The sequence below is a fragment of the Amblyraja radiata genome, chromosome 11 (assembly GCF_010909765.2).
Source record: "Amblyraja radiata isolate CabotCenter1 chromosome 11, sAmbRad1.1.pri, whole genome shotgun sequence".
Classification (NCBI taxonomy): Eukaryota; Metazoa; Chordata; class Chondrichthyes; order Rajiformes; family Rajidae; genus Amblyraja; species Amblyraja radiata.
In genome coordinates this window covers 1,829,394-1,848,254 of record NC_045966.1, presented here as the reverse complement: position 1 = coordinate 1,848,254, position 18,861 = coordinate 1,829,394, and the positions used below count along the sequence as shown (strand labels likewise).

General features: G+C 48.1%; 1 protein-coding gene across 3 annotated transcripts in view; it reads left to right on the top strand.

Annotated features, from left to right (window-relative positions):
• Window positions 1–18,861, top strand: part of LOC116978215 (vascular endothelial growth factor C-like) — a 42,919-nt gene that overhangs the window by 10,442 nt on the left and 13,616 nt on the right. The gene's annotated exons all lie outside the window — the stretch shown is intronic.

Sequence of the window (18,861 nt, the reverse complement as noted above, 5' to 3'; positions counted from 1 at the left end):
CACTGGCACACACAAGGTTTAAAGGTATATGGGCCAAATGCGGATAAATGGGACTAGTTTAGATGGGGCATCTTGATCTGCATGAACAAGTTCGGATGAAGGGTCTGTTTCCATGCTGTAAGACTATGACATACTGTAGAAAGGGTGCAATTGCTCTGGAGAGGATCCAGGGGAGATTTTTGAAAATTATGGGCAAAGCTGGAATTATTATTTCACTTTGAAGAAAGATTTGATAACTGGGATTGTATTCTCTGCAGCAACGGAGATGAAGAAAAGATTTGGTTGAGGTGAATAACATTATGAGAATAGGATCTGTTTTGCTTAACAAAGTGTAGGAAGGAACTGCAGATGCTGGTTTAAACTGAAGATAGACACCAAAAGCTGGAATAACTCAGCAGCACAGGCAGCATCTCTGGAGAGAAAGAATAGGTGATGTTTCGGGTCGAGACCTTCAGCCTGAAGAGGCTGAAAACCAGCCATAAAACACAATGACAATCACTCTACACCTCCATCCCCCACCAGGATGGCCTCAAAGCCCTCCGGTTCTTCCTCGACCAGAGGAGCAACCTATACCCAGCCACTGACACCCTCCTCCGCCTAGCGGAGTTGGTCCTCACCCTCAACAACTTTACGTTTGACTCCTCCCATTTCCTCCAAACACAAGGCGTAGCTATGGGCACACGCATGGGCCCCAGCTACGCCTGCCTCTTTGTCGGGTGCGTTGAACAATCCTTGTTCAATACGTACCAGGGCCCCATCCCCGACCTCTACCTCCGTTACATTGACGACTGCTTTGGGGCCACCTCCTGCACCCACACACAACTGACTGACTTCATCCACTTCACCACCAACTTCCATCCGGCACTCCAATACACCTGGACCATTTCCGACACTTCCCTACCATTCCTTGACCTCACCATCTCCATCGCAGGGGACAGACTTCTGACCGACATACACTACAAACCAACTGACTCACATGGCTATCTGGACTACACGTCTTCCCACCCTGCCCCCTGTAAAGACTCCATCCCCTACTCCCAATTCCTCCGCCTACGCCGCATCTGCTCCCAGGATGAGACGTTCCACACCAGGGCATCGGAAATGTCCTCGTTCTTCAGGGAACGGGGATTCCCCTCCTCCACCATAGATGAGGCTCGCACCAGGGTCTCATCCATACCCCGCAACACTGCTCTCTCTCCCCATCCCCGCACTCGCAACAAGGGCAGAGTCCCCCTAGTCCTCACCTTTCACCCCACCAGCCGGCAAATACAACAAATAATCCTCCGCCATTTCCGCCACCTCCAACGTGACCCCACCACTCGCCACATCTTCCCATCACCCCCTATGTCTGCCTTCCGCAAAGACCGCTCCCTCCGCAACTCCCTTGTCAATTCTTCCCTTCCCTCCCGTACCACCCCCTCCCTGGGCACTTTCCGTTGCAACTGCAAGAAATGCAACACCTGTCCCTTCACCTCCCCCCTCGACTCCATTCAAGGACCCAAGCAGTCGTTCCAGGTGCGACAAAGGTTCACCTGTATCTCCTCCAACCTCATCTACTGCATCCGCTGCTCTAGATGTCAGCTGATTTACATCGGTGAGACTAAGCGGAGGTTGGGCGATCGTTTCGCTGAACACCTCCGCTCAGTCCGCAATAACCTACCTGAACTCCCGGTGGCTCAGCACTTCAACTCCCCCTCCCATTCCCAATCCGACCTCTCTGTCCTGGGTCTCCTCCATTGCCAGAGTGAGCAACACCGGAAATTGGAGGAACAGCACCTCATATTCCGCCTGGGTTGCTTGCGTCCGGATGGCATGAACGTTGAATTCTCCCAGTTTTGCTAGCCCTTGCTGTCTCCTCCCCTTCCTTAACCCTCGAGCTGTCTCCTCCCATCCCCCAGCCCTCGGGCTCCTCCTCCTCCCTTTTTCCTTCCTTCTCCCCCCCACCCCCCATCAGTGTGAAAAAGGGTTTCGGCCCGAAACGTCGCCTATTTCCTTCGCTCCATAGATGCTGCTGCACCCGCTGAGTTTCTCCAGCATTTTTGTGTACCTTTAATCTTCCAGCATCTGCAGTTCCTTCTTGAACACAATGACTGGAGATGTGTGTTGTCCAACTAAGGGCAGAAATCAGAATCATGTGTTCATCTTTATTGACATGACACCATAATAAATATATTACAGAAAAAAATGATTTAATGGGGTGGCACGGTGGCGCAGCGGTAGAGTTGCTGCCTTGCAGCACCACAGACCCAGGTTTGATCCTGACTACGGGTGCTGTCTGTACAGTATTTGTACATTCTCCATATGACCACGTGGTTTTCTCTGGATATTCCGGTTTCTCCAACATCCGAAAGAAGTGCAGGTTTGTAGGTGAATTGGCTTCTGTAAATTGTCCCTGGCGTGTAGGATACAACTGGTGTATGGTGTATTGCTGGTCGGTGTGGACTTGGTGGGCCGAAGGGCCTGTTTTACATATATATATTAATTTCATTGAACCATACACGGTTGAATATGTGGCATTATTTTTGTCTTGTTTCTATAGTAAAAGGGTAAGGTTGATTGATTTATTTGTGCAGAACAATGATGGAAGTCTGACTCCTCTTGCCTTGTTTCTATGTTTTTGTTTATCTATATACATGCATAACAGCATGAATTATAATCTGATTTCCATACATGAATATAGTCATTCATGAGCTGCACCTGTTGATCAGAGCCTGGCTCTACTGTGGAATGTAATTAGGAATGTAATTTAGCCTAACCTTATTCATATCTAATCCAAGTTGAAGCATAAATGTTGCATTCAAGTGTAAGTTAAAAGACTCACTACAGTATGCACCAGATTGCACCATTTCAAGCTGAAAAATGCAAAAATGCAAAAGCTCCCTACCGTGGGAGGGGGGTTACCCCCCCCCCGCACCCCCTACACCAACCCCCCCCCCCCCCCCCCCAATATTTTGCAGTTTCAAAATATTGTGATGAATTAGTTTGACCTTGGTGTAGATGGACCACTACAAACTGAGAATTCTTGGCAATGCTTTCTTCAAATGAATTTGAACTGTCTCCTTCATAACTCTGGTGTCATGCTAACCGGGACATCTTCCCTGGGAGTCTACACATGACACACTCTTAATAAAAAGTGGAATAACATTAGCTACTATCAAATCTCGCAGTACTAATCCATCATCCGCTGTTATCTCTGGGTTTAATAACTGCAGAGATGACCAGCCAGAGATTCCTGTGTTGAACTTTTCTTGGATGGATGTGTCTGGCTTTATTTAGTCTAGCACTTAGTGCTGGCTTCCAGAGTATGCAGATTGCCAAACTCTCTCCTTCCTTTCAATTCACCAAGGATATCTCCCAGAGCAAAACAAAGGGCTCAGAACAAAACCATGATATCTCTAACTTATCACTTCCTTCATTCCTTCATATTGTGTCCACAACAAAATGTCTCTGCATAGATTCCAACATTGTGAAGAAGGGTCTCGACCTGAAACATCACCAATCCATGTTCTCCACAGATGCTGCCTGACCCGCTGAGTTACTCCAGCACTCTGTGAAACGTCACCTATCCATGTTCTCCACAGATGCTGCCTGACCCGCTGAGTTACTCCAGCACATGGTATCTTGCCTTAATAAACTGACATCTGCTGTTCCTTGTTGCTACATTTTCTCAGATATTAACTCAACTGCCATCTTGTGTTTGCTTTGCTCTGGGTATCATGGTCTTAGTCTTTGGTGGACAAAAATGCTGGAGAAACTCAGCGGGTGCGGCAGCATCTATGCAGCGAAGGCATACAAAATGTCACCAATACCTTCGCTCCATAGATGCTGCCTCACCCGCTGAGTTTCTCCAGCATTTTTGTCTACCTTCGATTTTTCCAGCATCTGCAGTTCCTTCTTAAACACATGGACTTAGTCTTTGATATTTTTAAAAACAATTATTCCTTCCACTTTAAATGTTCTTGAGTGACATTGTAGATGTTTCTATCTTAAGTTTTAGACGGGGACTGAACAGCCATCTCCTTTGTAAAGTTCCCCACTGACTGTCAGATCAGCTGGTGATCTGCCCAGGCAGCATCTTCTACCCTGTGGTCAGGGGGGAGGTGGACACTCGATGTTACCGACACCCTGGCTTTGGTCATCCCCAAACATGGATTAGACACTTTCTCTGGTCACCAGCCCAGAAACGCCACTCACAAAGTGCTCCAGCTCTCTGTCATGTTCTTAGATCGGAGAACATTGCCCAGATTATCCATGCTGAACACTCTGCCAAGTTAAACTAACCTCTTCTGTCCACAGATAGACACAGAGTGCTGGAGTAACTCAGCGGGTCAGGCAGCATCTGTGGAGAACATGGATAGGTGACGTTTCACAGAGTGCTGGAGTAACTCAGCGGGTCAGGCAGCATCTATGGAGCTAAGGAAATAGGCAACGTTTCGGGCCGAAACCCTTCCGGGTTTCGGCCCGAAACGTTGCCTATTTCCAGAAGGGTTTCAGCTCGAAACGTTGCCTATTTCCTTCACTCCATAGATGCTGCTGCACCATAACTCAGCGGGTCAGGCAGCATCTGTGGAGAACATGGGTAGGTGACGTTTCACAGAGTGCTGGAGTAACTCAGCGGGTCAGGCAGCATCTGTGGAGAACATGGATAGGTGACGTTTCACAGAGTGCTGGAGTAACTCAGTGGGTCAGGCAACATCTGTGGAGAACATGGATAGGTGACGTTTCACAGAGTGCTGGAGTAACTCAGCGGGTCAGGCAGCATCTGTGGAGAACATGGATAGGTGACGTTTCACAGAGTGCTGGAGTAACTCAGCGGGTCAGGCAGCATCTGTGGAGAACATGGATAGGTGACATTTTGAGTCGAGACCCTTCTTCAGACTGATATCAGGGGAGTGGGCGGTACAGTGAGTGAGTGGGCAGATGCGTGGCAGATGCAGTATAATATACATAGATGTGAGGTTATCCACTTTGGCGGCAAAAACAAGGGGGCAGATTATTATCTCAATGGGGTTAGGTTAGGTAAGGGGGAGGTGCAGCGAGACCTGGGCGTCCTTGTACACCAGTCATTGTAAGTTGGCATGCAGGTACAGCAGGCAGTGAAGAAAGCTAATGGAATGTTGGCCTTCATAACAGAGATAGAATGTAGTCGGAGACAGTAAGACTGGTCAGAGAACTGGGAAGTAAGTTATCAGTCAGATTATGCTGGCTGGAGTTGCACATGTTAGAGGCAGCTTCACCTCTCTGTACTTCACAGGGTAAGTTTAAAAAAAGCCTCCTTCCAATTATAATCCTATATTTTCTCCAGATTTCTAAAGAGCTTAATCATATTCCCATTTGATGGGTACAAATGTAAGTGTATTAGGCAGAAACAAGGAACCTCTGATGCTGGTTTATAAAAGCCGTTAATTCTATTCATTCACACACAGCCCCAGGCATCTGAACCATAGCTAATGCTTTTTTTTGCAGAATGCCTTTATTAAGTTTGCTGCAGCAATAATGATCAGAAGATTAACCAACCTGACCCTGAACACAACACCAAGACCCTCCCCTGACCGGGAGGTTATGTCCATAAGTCATAGGAGCATAGTTAGGCCATTCGGCCCATCAAGTCTACTCCGCCATTCAATCATGGCTGATCCATCTCTCCCTCCTAACCCCATTCTCCTGCCTTCTCCTCATAACCCCTGACACCCGCACTAATCAAGAATCTATCTATCTCAGCTTGGCCTCCACAGCCTTCTGTGGGAATGAATCCTACAGATTCACCACCCACTGGCTAAAGAAATTCCACCTCGTCTCCTTCTTAAAGGTACGCTGTTTTATTCTGCTAATGTAGTTCCTATACAGCAATAAAGGATGTCTCTAAGCCTGATGTGGCATTCACTGAGTGCATTGTGTAGGAAGGAACTGCAGATGCTGGTTTAAACCGAAGGTAGACACTAAAAGCTGGAGTAACTCAGCGGGACAGGCAGCATCTCTGGAGATAAGGAATGGGTGATGTTTCGGGTCGAGATACGAGACTAGTCTGAAGAAGGGTCTCGACCTGAAACGTCACCTATTCCTTCGCTCCATAGATGCTACCTCACCCGCTGAGTTTCTCCAGCATTTGTGTCAACCCAGAACTAGATGAACAGTTTAACATCTGGTTTAAAACATCTCTCATCTTGTGTCCAAACCCAAACTAAATATTGGACTGTAAGTTTTACTCGTATTTACCCTTCTGCTAAATAATTCATTTCAGTCTTTGCTAAGTAAACTGTGGTCTGAAAGTAATTAATTCCAGTTAATCCTTTCACTTAAAAAAATGACTGAAAACTGAAATCCAAGTTTTGTGCCAAATGCGGGCAAATGGGACTAGTTCAGTCTGCAGTCTTGGTCGGCATGGTCAAGATGGGCCGAAGGGCCTGTCCATGCTGTACAGCTCTCTGCCTCTGTGACTCTTCCATTGGTCATGAACTGAATACACTGGATGACTATAATCACATGCTGCCCATCCCACCATAAATCAAATTGAAATTAAATGCTTAAAATTTAATGTAAGAATATCAGGTTGACTGTTGGAGAACATTGTCAAAGCTTGTCCCCTTTATATTAAATTATCAGCAGATGTCTCTTGCCGTAACTTGGGCCAATCGACAAATGTGTTTAATATTTAACTGATTTAGAAGCAATCCCAAAAATGCCCCCCTCTCCCCCCTGCAGAGATTGGCATCTGTGTCTACAACATATTTGGGATGTTTCTGTGGTGTTGGGAATGAGACTTCAAGTTCCCAATCTGGCCGCCTTTCAAAGGTTCCTGGTCTTCCCAGTATCATTATTGTTGTCCATCGCTTCCCATCGGCTCTGAGGGACAAGATGCTGCCGCGGACTCTGGCAAAGTTGGCTTGGGACGGAGGGAGGTTTAATAGTGGCCCGTTTCCTGTGATGGAGACTGTGAGATCAAGAAAGGGGAGGGAGATGTTCCAAGTAGGTTTGAGTGCAGGATGGAGACTGGTGGTGAAGTTGATGAAGTCCATGAGTTCTGCGTGGTGCCCTGATTCGAACTCGGAGATTTACGGTAATGGCCGCTCGTAGGTACTCGGGGCTCTCGTGGACATTTTTCAACATGTTGAAAAATCTTCACGAGTCTTCCTGAGCTTACCGCGTTTCCCGAGTATCAGCCGTTAGCGTTACGAGCCGCTAAGAGACGTCTCGAGCTCCGACGTACCCGCTACGTACATTCTACGTGCCTACCATGAGTTTGATTTTTTAATACTCGGGAGAACTCTTGAAATAACTCCTACAGTGGGACAGGGCCATTACTCCAACTTTTTATGTCTATCTCTGGTTTGGGACACAGTTTGTCAGGGACTCTCTCTCACTCTCTCTCACTTTCTCTGTAATCTTCACCCCTGTCTCGGCCTCAAGGAGAACCCTCTGCTTCTACATATACCGGAGGTAAACAATATCATCAGCATCTTCTATAGTAGTCGCGAGACCCAAACGTCACCTATCCAAGTTCCCCAGGGATGCTGCCTGACCTGCTGACTTACCTATCCATGTTATAGAGTCACAATGTCATAGACTCTTACAAGGTGGAAACAAGCCCTTCGGCCCAACTTGCCCACACCGACCAACATGTCCCACCTGTTACATTTGGTCCATATCCCTCCAAACCTGTCCTATCCATGTACCTGTCTAACTGGTTCTGAAACGTTGGGGTAGTCCCAGCCTCAACTACCTCCTCTGGCAGCTTGTTCCATACACCCATCACCCTCTGTGTGAAAAAGTTACCCCTCAGATCCCTATTCTCACTCATCTTAAACCTATGTCCTCTGGCCCTCGACTCCCCGACTCTGGGTGGAGACTCTGTGCGTGTACCCGATCTAATCCTCTCATGCTCTCTGCGAATGCTGCCAGACCCGCTGAGTTACCCACCCATGCTCTCTGCGAATGCTGCCAGACCCACTGAGTTACCCACCCATGTTCTCCAGTGATGCTGCCTGACCCACTGAGATACCCACCCATGTTCTCCAGTGATGCTGCCTGACCCACTGAGATACCCACCCATGTTCTGCAGCCTGAGCCAGCACTTTGATCCGTTCCTCAACATCCTCTGCCTGCTAGCTGTCACAGCTTCTGTCTGTGCATCCAGACGGCTGGTTCTCATTGAGTGGACATCGTCTCCCCGCCTGCCCCGTAGACACGTGAATTAGTTTGGGTCCGAGCGGTTTGCTGAGCAACCAAGAGGAATAAACAGCAGGCAGTTCAAACAGTCAGTCTCGCTGCCTCTCTGAAGCTCCACACATCTCACGTTTCAGCCCCTGCCTGAACCACCTCTCCACGCACGGAAAGCAATTGTCTTTGCTGTTACAGATTAACTCCTTGTGGGTTTTAGACCACTCTAGTACTTGGCTTCATTCCCTCCCACCGTGCCAGCGTATTAAATGACACGTTAGACATGGTGCAGAAGGTAACGACACCAATGAAATTTAACTCCAGGATTCCACACACAAGAATGCCTTTGATACAGCAACTTGATTAGTTGTGAATTCTTTCATTATTGCTCTGGGGCTGGAGGGGGATTAAGACGGGTCTGAGGAAGGGTACTGACCTGAAATGTCATCTATCCACGTTCTCCAATGCTCCTGCGCATGGTTTAGTTTAGTTTATTGTCTCGTGTACTGAGGTACGATGCAAAGATCTTGTTGTGTGACCCACTGAATTACTCCAGCACTTTGTGTCTTTTCTTGTAAACCAGCATCTGCTGTTCTATGTGGAGGAAGGAACTGCAGATGCTGGTTGATACCGACGATAGGGATACGGGAGTTACTCAATAGGACAGGCAGCATCTGTGGATAGAGGCAATGGGTAACGTTTCGGGTTGAGCCTGAAGAAGGGTCTCAACCCAAAACGTCACCTATCCATGTTCTCCACAGATGCTGCCTGACCCGCTGAGTTACTCCAGCACTCTGTGAAACGTCACCTATCATAGAAACATAGAAATTAGGTGCAGGAGTAGGCCATTCGGCCCTTCGAGCCTGCACCGCCATTCAATATGATCATGGCTGATCATCCAACTCAGTATCCCGTACCTGCCTTCTCTCCATACCCTCTGATCCCCTTAGCCACAAGGGCCACATCTAACTCCCTCTTAAATATAGCCAATGAACTGGCCTCGACTACCCTCTGTGGCAGGGAGTTCCAGAGATTCACCACTCTCTGTGTGAAAAAAGTTCTTCTCATCTCGGTTTTAAAGGATTTCCCCCTTATCCTTAAGCTGTGACCCCTTGTCCTGGACTTCCCCAACATCGGGAGCAATCTTCCTGCATCTAGCCTGTCCAACCCCTATCCATGTTCTCCACAGATGCTGCCTGACCCGCTGAGTTACTCCAGCACTCTGTGAAACGTCACCTATCCATGTTCTCCACAGATGCTGCCTGACCCGCTGAGTTACTCCAGCACTCTGTGAAACGTCACCTATCCATGTTCTCCACAGATGCTGCCTGACCCGCTGAGTTACTCCAGCACTCTGTGAAACGTCACCTATCCATGTTCTCCACAGATGCTGCCTGACCCGCAGAGTTTAACCATTGACAGACTGGTCTGAATGTCAGTGGATGATATTTATATAAAATTGACCGACCATTTGTAAGAAAAGTATTCAGGATCCAGGGCGCAGCGGTAGAGTTGCTGCCTCACGGCGCCAGAGACCCGGGTTCGATCCTCACTACGGATCTGTACGGAGATTCTACATTCTTTGTACGTTCTAAAAAAGGGTCCTGACCCAAAACGTCGCCTATCCATGAGGAAGGACATTCTTGCTATTGAGGGAGTGCAGCGTAGGTTCACCAGGTTAATTCCCGGGATGGCGGGACTGTCATATGCTGATAGAATGGAGCGGCTGGGCTTGTACACGCTGGAGTTTAGAAGGATGAGAAGGGATCTCATTGAAACATATAAGATTGTTAAGGGTTTGGACACGCTAGAGGCAGGAAACATGTTCCCGATGTTGGGGGAGTCCAGAACCAGGGGCCACAGTTTAAGAATAAGGGGTAAGCCATTTAGAACGGAGACAAGGAAACACTTTTTCTCACAGAGAGTGGTGAGTCTGTGGAATTCTCTGCCTCAGAGGGCGGTGGAGGCAGGTTCTCTGGATACTTTCAAGAGAGAGCTTAAAGATAGCGGAGTCAGGGAATATGGGGAGAAGGCAGGAACGGGGTACTGATTGGGGATGATCAGCCATGATCATATTGAATGGTGGTGCTGGCTGGAAGGGCCGAATGGCCTCCTCCTGCACCTATTGTCTATTGTGTATTCAGGGACGAGGTGCAGGATGAAGCACACTGTGGCCTGGTCCCACCGAGAGGGGGAGAGGTTCCCATCTGAGGAATTTCATCAGTAGAGTGCGTGTCACAGCTGGTAATGTGAGCTGGATGCCCTACAGCCCCTGGTCACAGGGATCAGACAAAGGTTCAGAGTGTCAGAGCTTTCCCTTGTGGTCTGTCGCCTTGCTGGGGGAATGAAACGCTCGCCCTGTGATTGGAGGAAGGGGAACAGCCCATCGCTTAATGTTAACACTACAGCCAATGACACAATGCCTTACAGAGAGTCACCATCGGGCCAGCTGTCAGCTGTTTGTTGCAGACACAGACTGACCTACATTGCTCAAATAGTTTCATCCCAACTTCTTGTATTCGTTTTATGTCGAGCCTTTACTTTACACTTTTAGGGAGTCAGGATGGAAACAGGCCCTTCAGCCCACCGAGTCCCTGCCGACCAGCCATCACCCCGTACACTAGCACTATCCTACACGCTAGGGGCAATTTACAGAAGCCAATTAACCTGTACATCTTTGGAGTGTGGGAGGAAACCGAAGATCTCAGAGAAAACCCACGCAGGTCACGGGGAGAACGTGCAAACTCCGTACAGACAGCACCCGTAGTACCCGCTGCGCCAGCGTGACTGGCGTGACAGCAGGATTTAGGGCAGGATTGAAGGATTTGAATTGAAGCATAAGAATCAAGGACTTAAATTCAAATAATTTAATAGATTTGGAATGAAAAGGATTGATCTTGAAACTAATGGATTGTTGTAAAAACAGCATCTGTTTCTGCAGCATTGGTCAGGGAGGAAGCTGCCAGGCGGCTGTGATTCCACATCTACATGAGGGAATGGACACAACTCTCTGCAAGATGTGGGTGTTGGGTAAACTCTCACCCACCCACCAATGTTGTTTGTCGGCCGCGGCCCGCGTGTGGTCTTCACTGAGCTCAGAGTCCTGGATCATGGGCCTTGGCCAGTTGCGCCCAGATCCCACACATCTGGGAATAGGAGCTGCTGCAATCGGAAAGCCACTCGAGTGGCAAACTGTGGCCTCATTACCAGAGGCAGAGAGAGTGGCTGGTGTAGCTGGGACATGTTGGCCGGTGTGGGCAAGTTTCAGTTTCCACGCTGTATCACTATGACTCTATGAGAGGATCGCCAGTCAGAACCATTCTCCCAGGATGGATCAATCAAAGACTAGAAGGCGCAGCTTTAAGGGGAGAGGGGCAAGGTTTAAAGGAGACGTGCGGGGCAGGTTTTATTTACACAGAGGGTGGTGGGTGCCTGGAACGCGCTGCCATGGGTGGTGGTGGAGGCAGATACGAGATGCTTTTGGATAGACACAGGTATGTGCTGGGAATGTTGGTATACGGATCGCGTGCAGGCAGACACTGGAACTGAGGGTTTCGGCATTGTGTTGGGCACAGACACCGTGGCCTCTTCTTCAAAAGGAGGTGAGGAGGAATTTCTTTAGTCAGAGGGCGGTGAATCTGTGGAAACTATTTCCTCCCACACTCCAAAGACGTGCAGGTTTGTAGGTTAATTGGCTTGGTGTAAATGTAAAAATTGTCCCTAGTGTGTGTAGGATAATGTTAATGTGCGGGGATCGCTGGTCGGCGTGGACCCGGTGGGCCGAAGGGCCTGTTTCCGCGCTGTATCTCTAAACTAAACTAAATTTAAATCCTTAATTCCTAAAGCCCCTGTCCCACTTAGGACAGCTAAACAGTAACCTCTGGTGACCTTGCCAAGGTCGAGGTGACCTGCAACCTCCCACCGCCTCCCACACACATGTTGAAAATCTTCCTCGACTGTGAAGAAAACCGGCTTCCACTAGACCTGCGACTAAAAAATCATCGATTTTTAAAACGGCAACCTATTTTTAGTCGAGGCCGGTTTTAATCATGATGAAAAAATAGCAGCAACCTAGATGAAGCCTCGACCACTGCGGAAACCACATTCGACCATTCGGGAGAGTGACCAAAACCTCCGGTGACCTCATGGAAACCTTGGGTGGCGGGCGGGCAAGGTCACCAGAGGTTGCTGTTTAGGTCTCCTAAGTGGGACAGGGGCTTAAGCATTCTGAGGAGGTAGAGGCATTGACGTGTGTACTTGGTCATTGATACAACTTGCCCATGGCCCACACAACACACCAGCGCCTTCCTTAGGAAGTCCAGCACGTTCCCCCAACTCTCACCAACTTCTACAGATGCTCCGTACAAAGCATTCTATCGGCCCGCATCACAGCTCGGTTTGGGAACAGCTCCATCCAAGACCTGCAAGAGATCGCAATGAGTTGTTGACCCAGCCCAGACCATCACACACACACACACACAAACCAACCTCCCTTCCATCGACTCCATCTACACCTCACGCTGCCTCGGCAAGGCCAGCAGCATCATCAAGGACCAGTCTCACCCCCGGCCACTCCCTCTTCTCCCCTCTCCCATCGGGCAAGAGGTACAGAAGTGTGAAAACGCACACCTCCAGATTCAGGGACAGTTTCTTCCCGGCTGTTATCAGGCAACTGAACCATCCTACCTCAACCAGAGAGCAGTCCTGAACTACTATCTACCTCATTGAAGACCTTTGGACTATCTTTAAGCGGACTTTACAGGACTTGATCTTGCACTTTATCCTGTATCTGTACACAGTGGACGGCTCGATTGTCATCAAGTATTGTCTTTCCGCTGACTGTATAGCAGGCAATAAATGCAGGTAGCTGCGGGTGCTATGAGGATTGTCGGTCGGCACTGGGCCTGTACTCAATGGCATTTAAATGGAAGAGGAGAGAATCTCATTGAAAATTATCGAATGATGTAAGGCCCGGATAGAGTGGATGTGGAGTGGATGTTTCCACTAGTGGGAGAGTCTAGGACTAGAGGTCGCAGCCTCAGAATTAAAGATTGTTCCTCTAGAAAGGAGATGAGGAGGAGTTTCTCGCGTCAGAGGGTGGTGAATCTGTGGAATTCTTTGCCACAGACGTCTATGAAGGCCAAGTCAGTGGATATTTACAATATATGGCAGAGATAGACAGATTCTTGATTAGTGCGGGTGTCGGGGGTTATGGGGAGAAGGCAGGAGAATGGGGTTAGGAGGGAGAGATAGATCAGCCATGATTGAATGGCGGAGTAGACTTGATGGGCCGAATGGCCTAATTCTGCTCTATGTCCTATGATTTTATGACCTTATGAAACAGGGAACAAGGGGCCAGATGAAGGTGGGGAGAAGGGGACATTTAGCCACCGACTGACACACTTGCAGCTTCAGAAACGGGGAAGAAACTTTGCAAAGAAATCATAAGGAATAGGAGTAGAATTAGGCCATTCGTCCCGTCAAGTCTACTCCGTCATTCAATCATGACCGATCCATCTCTCCCTCCTAACCCGATTCTCCTGCCTTCTCTCCATAACCCCTGACACCCGCACTAATCCAGTATCTATCTCTGCCTTTAAAATATCCATTGACTTGTGGCCTCCACAGCCGTCTGTGGCAAAGAATTCCACAGATTCACCACCCTCTGACTAAAGAAATTCCTCCACATCTCCTTCCTAAAGGAACATCCTTTCATTCTGAGGCTGTGACCTCTGGTCCTAGACTCTCCCACTAGTGGAAACATCCTCTCCACATCCACCCTATCCAAGCCTTTCACTATTCTGTAAGTTTCAATGAGGTCCCCCCTCATTCTTCTAAACTCCAGCGAGTACAGGCCCAGTGCCGACAAACGCTCATCGTATGTTAACCCACTCATTCCTGGGATCATTCTGGTAAACCTCCTCTGGACCCTCTCCAGAGCCAGCACATCCTTCCTCAGATACGAGGCCCAAAGTTGCTCACAATATTCTAAATGTGGCCTGACCAGCGCCTTATAGAGCCTCAGCAACAAATGATTATTTTAAAATCATTCATTGAACAAAGGGAAATGGGACAATTAGTTTAGTTTTGATTCTGGATGTTTTGTTGGTGTATATGACAGATGTTTACAGATGTGTTGAGCTGCTGCAAGTAATAATTTCATTGTTTCTGGGACATTTGACTCCAGACTCTAGAGTCTTTGATGTTCCACTGTAAGGTGCCAACGTGACATTGTAGTTGTGTGACTTTGCCGTTCTGTGTTCAGTGGGGTTTGAATGAATGGACACTTCATGGAACCGTTTACACAACCCAGTTCCAAACTACAGAAGGTCCTGCAGATGGGAGATCCCTCCGCCTGTCTTTAGTCAGAGGGTGGTGTTTAGTTTAGAGATGCAGCACAGAAACAGGCCCTTCGGCCCACCGCATCCGTGCCGACCAGCGATCGCCCCGTACACCAGCACTACCCTACACACACTAGGGACAATTTACCAACCCCCCCAATTAACCCAAAAACCTGTATGCCTTTAGAGTGTGTGAAGAAACTGAAGATCTCGGAGAAAACCCACGCAGGTCATGGGAAGATGGTACAAACTCCATACAGACAGCGCCCGTAGTCAGGATGGAACCCGGGTCTCTGGCACTGTGAGGCAGCAACTCTACCGCTGCGCCACCGTGCTAATTCTGCTCGTCTGTGTGTGTCATGGCCACACTATCTTACCCGTGCCAGCTCTTTCAACATTTCTCTGTCTCATTCCTCCACTGGTGCTGTTGACCACCATATCCTCTCGTGCGATGGGTGGGATTGGATACTGCCTCATCTACAGAACGCTGTGCAGCCACGGACACGGGACATTCATGCTGGTTCATGCACCGCACACACATAATAAACTTACAGCCTTTGAAGTCCTTGCAGGGGAAGTTAGGGATGGTACAGTGTGTGCCCCTGGTAAATGCCACCATTAGCTCATAGCATCAGGTTGATCTTTCTCCAAAACCTCTCCCCAGCCTCTCACGTAGTAATTCCCAGCGTTCCGCATCTCCCTACGGAATAAGCAGGTCTCTGTACCGACAATTGCCACAGCTCCAGAGAGCCAGATCCCTGGAGAGAAGAATTGTGTGTGAAGGAACTGGTACAAAGTGAATTTACAGAAAACTCTGCGTTAAGTGTCGAATAGTTCAGCAACAATGCTGAATGCAAGAATCAGTCTGAAGAAGGGTCTCGACCAGAGGCGTCGCCAATTCCTTCTCTCCACAGATGCTGCCTGACCCGCTGAGTTACTCCAGCATTCTGTGAAACGTCACCTATCCGTATTCTCCACAGATGCTGCCTGACCCGCTGAGTTACTCCAGCATTTTTTGTCTACCCACAAGCTCCTTATGCCTTGCCAAAATGTGTAGGAAGGAACTGCAGATACTGGTTTACACTGAAGACAGTCACAGAGTGCTGGAGTAACTCAGCGGGTCAGGCAGCATCTGTGGAGAACATGGATAGGTGACGTTTCACAGAGTGCTGGAGTAACTCAGCTGGTCAGGCAGCATCTGTGGAGAACATGGATAGGTGACGTTTCACAGAGTGCTGGAGTAACTCAGCGGGTGCAGCAGCATCTATGGGGCTAAGGAAATAGGCAACGTTTCGGGTCGAAACCCTTCCGGGTTTCGGCCCGAAACGTTGCCTATTTCCAGAAGGGTTTCAGCTCGAAACGTTGCCTATTTCCTTCACTCCATAGATGCTGCTGCACCATAACTCAGTGGGTCAGGCAGCATCTGTGGAGAACATGGATAGGTGACGTTTCACAGAGTGCTGGAGTAACTCAGCGGGTCAGGCAGCATCTGTGGAGAGAAGGAATGGGTGACGTTTCAGGTCGAGACCCTTCTTCAGACAGAGTCGGAGGAAAGGGAAACGAGATATAGATGGTGATGTAGAGATATGGAACAAATGAATGAAAGATATGTGGGGGAGCAGGAGAAATCACAGGGGGGGGGGCAGTGAGAGAGAGTGTTGTAGAACTCTGGTTGGAGAGAGGAGGAGAATAAAGTTGGCGACATGCTGTCAGGAGATAGTGTTTCATGCTGACTGATGGATTCAACCTTGAATGACCGGGCTAGCTCATCACACTGTGCGCTCATTAAACCCTGTAGCTGGACCAACATATGCAACTGATAAACATGCCATGTCACCTCACTGTTGCAACATGAAACTCCTGAGTTATTTACCTTGTATTTCCATGTCAGGAGTGGATTATGGAGAGACTTATGTCTTTAGATGGAGAGCTGTGTGTTGTTAATGTGCTTGCTCAGGCAGCTTCATGAGAATAAAATAGGTTGTTACTTGCGTATATTGCCCGCAGCCAAATACATATAGGCAAGTCACCACAGAATCTATTTACAAAACATTTAAATATGTGAGTGGGAGAAATCTTTGTTAATGCTTGCATGCCTGTATCTCTGCATCTTTAGTCAGAGTGTGGTCGATCTGTGGAATTCTTTGCCACAGAAGGCAGTGCAATGTCAGTGGATATATTTAAGGCAGAGACAGATAGATTCTTGATTTTTTTTTTTTTTTTTTTTTTAATTTGTTTATAGGGACAGTGCATATTAATGAACATTTTGCATGTAAATATGCGAGATTGTAGCCAATCAGTAGCTAATTTCCGTCTCTAGTCCCAGGCAAAGGTAGGTGAAGTGTCTTGCCCAAGGACACAACGACAGTACACACTCCAAGCAGGATTCGAACCGGCCACCTTCAGGTTGCCAGCCGAACACTTAGCCCATTGTGCCATCTGTCGTCCTGTACGGGTGTCCGAGGCAGGAGAATGGGGTTAGGAGGGAGAGTCTTTCTTTGGGCATTCTCCTCATCAGAACTTAGAGATTTGCCTTACTCATAGAGTGATACAATGTGGAAACAGGCCCTTCGGCCCAACTTGCCCATACCGGCCAACATGTCCCATCTACACTAGTCCCACCTGCCTGCACTTGGTCTATATTCCTCCAAACCTGTCCTATCCATAATAATAATAATAATAATAATAAATTTTATTTATGGGCGCCTTTCAAGAGTCTCAAGGACACCTTACAAAAATTTAGCAGGTAGAGGAAAAACATGTAAGGGGAATGAAATAAATAGTAGAGACATGACTAGTACACAAAGTAAAGACAGAATACAATTCAAAACACAATATGAGGCAATTAATGCACAGATGAAAAGGGAGGGGGACGTGGGTATCCATGTACCTGTCTAACTGTTTCTTAAACATTGGGATAGTCCCAGCCCCAACTACCTCCTCTGGCAGCTTGTTCCATACACCCACCACCCTCTGTGTGAAAAAGTTACCCCTCGAATTCCTATTAAATCTTTTCCCCTTCGCCTTAAACCTGTGTCCTCTGGTCCTCGATTCCCCTACTCTGGGCAAGAGATTCTGTGCCTCTACCCAATCTATTCCTCTCATTATTTTAATACACCTCTATAAGATCACCCCTCATCCCCCTGCCCTCCAACCGACTCAACCTCTCCCTATAGCTCACACCCTCTAGTGCTGGCAACATCCTTGTAAATCTTCTCTGTATCCTTGCCAGCTTGACAACATCTTTCAAGAGAGGCCAGAGTGTTTAAATGTCATATGAACCATAACACAGAACAATGACATTCTCACTTACAGCAGGTTAACAAGGTTTATAAACCATGTTCACAGAGAACCGGGAAAACCAAATAATGTAGTTAATTTAAAAACAGACACAGAGTGCTGGAGTAACTCAGCGGGTCATAGAAACATAGATACATAGAAAATAGGTGCAGGAGGAGGCCATTTGGCCCTTCGAGCCAGCACCGCCATTCATTGTGATCATTGCTGATCGTCCCCTATCAATAACCCGTGCCTGCCTTCTCCCCATATCCCTTGACTCCACTAGCCCCTAGAGCTCTATCTAACCCTCTCTTAAATCCATCCAGTGACTTGGCCTCCATTGCCCTCTGTGGCAGGGAATTCCACAAATTCACAACTCTCTGGGTGAAAACGTTTTCTTTCACCTCAGTCTTAAATGACCTCCCCTTTATTCTAAGACTGTGTGGCCCCTGGTTCTGGACTCGCCCAACATTGGGAACATTTTTCCTGCATCTAGCTTGACCAGTCCTTTTATAATTTTATATGTTTTTATAAGATCCTCCCTCATCCTTCTAAACTCCAGTGAATACAAGCCTAGTCTTTTCAATCTTTTCTCGTATGACAGTCCCGCCATCCCAGGGATCAATCTCGTGAACCTACGCTGCACTGCCTCAATCACAAGGATGTCCTTCCTCAAATTAGGAGACCAAAACTGTACACAATGCTCCAGATGTGGTCTCACCAGAGCCCTATACAACTGCAGAAGAACCTCTTTACTCCTATACTGAAATCCTCTTGTTATGAAACAAGACAAGGGTCAGGCAGCATCTGTGGAGAACATGGATAGGTGACGTTTCGTGTCGGGACCCTTCCTCAGACTGGGGCAAATTATAAAGCCCACTCTAGTATCTAGAACTAAGGGGCTTCATCTGAAGTGAGTTGCTTCCCGACATCTGGGCTATGGGTTTACAGGAAAGGGAGGCACGGTGGCGCAGCAGAAGAGTTGCTGCCTTACAGCGCCTGAGAGCCGGGTTCAATCCTGACTATGGGTGCTGCCTGTACGGAGTTTGCACGTTCTCCCTGTGACCGCGTGGGTTTTATTCAT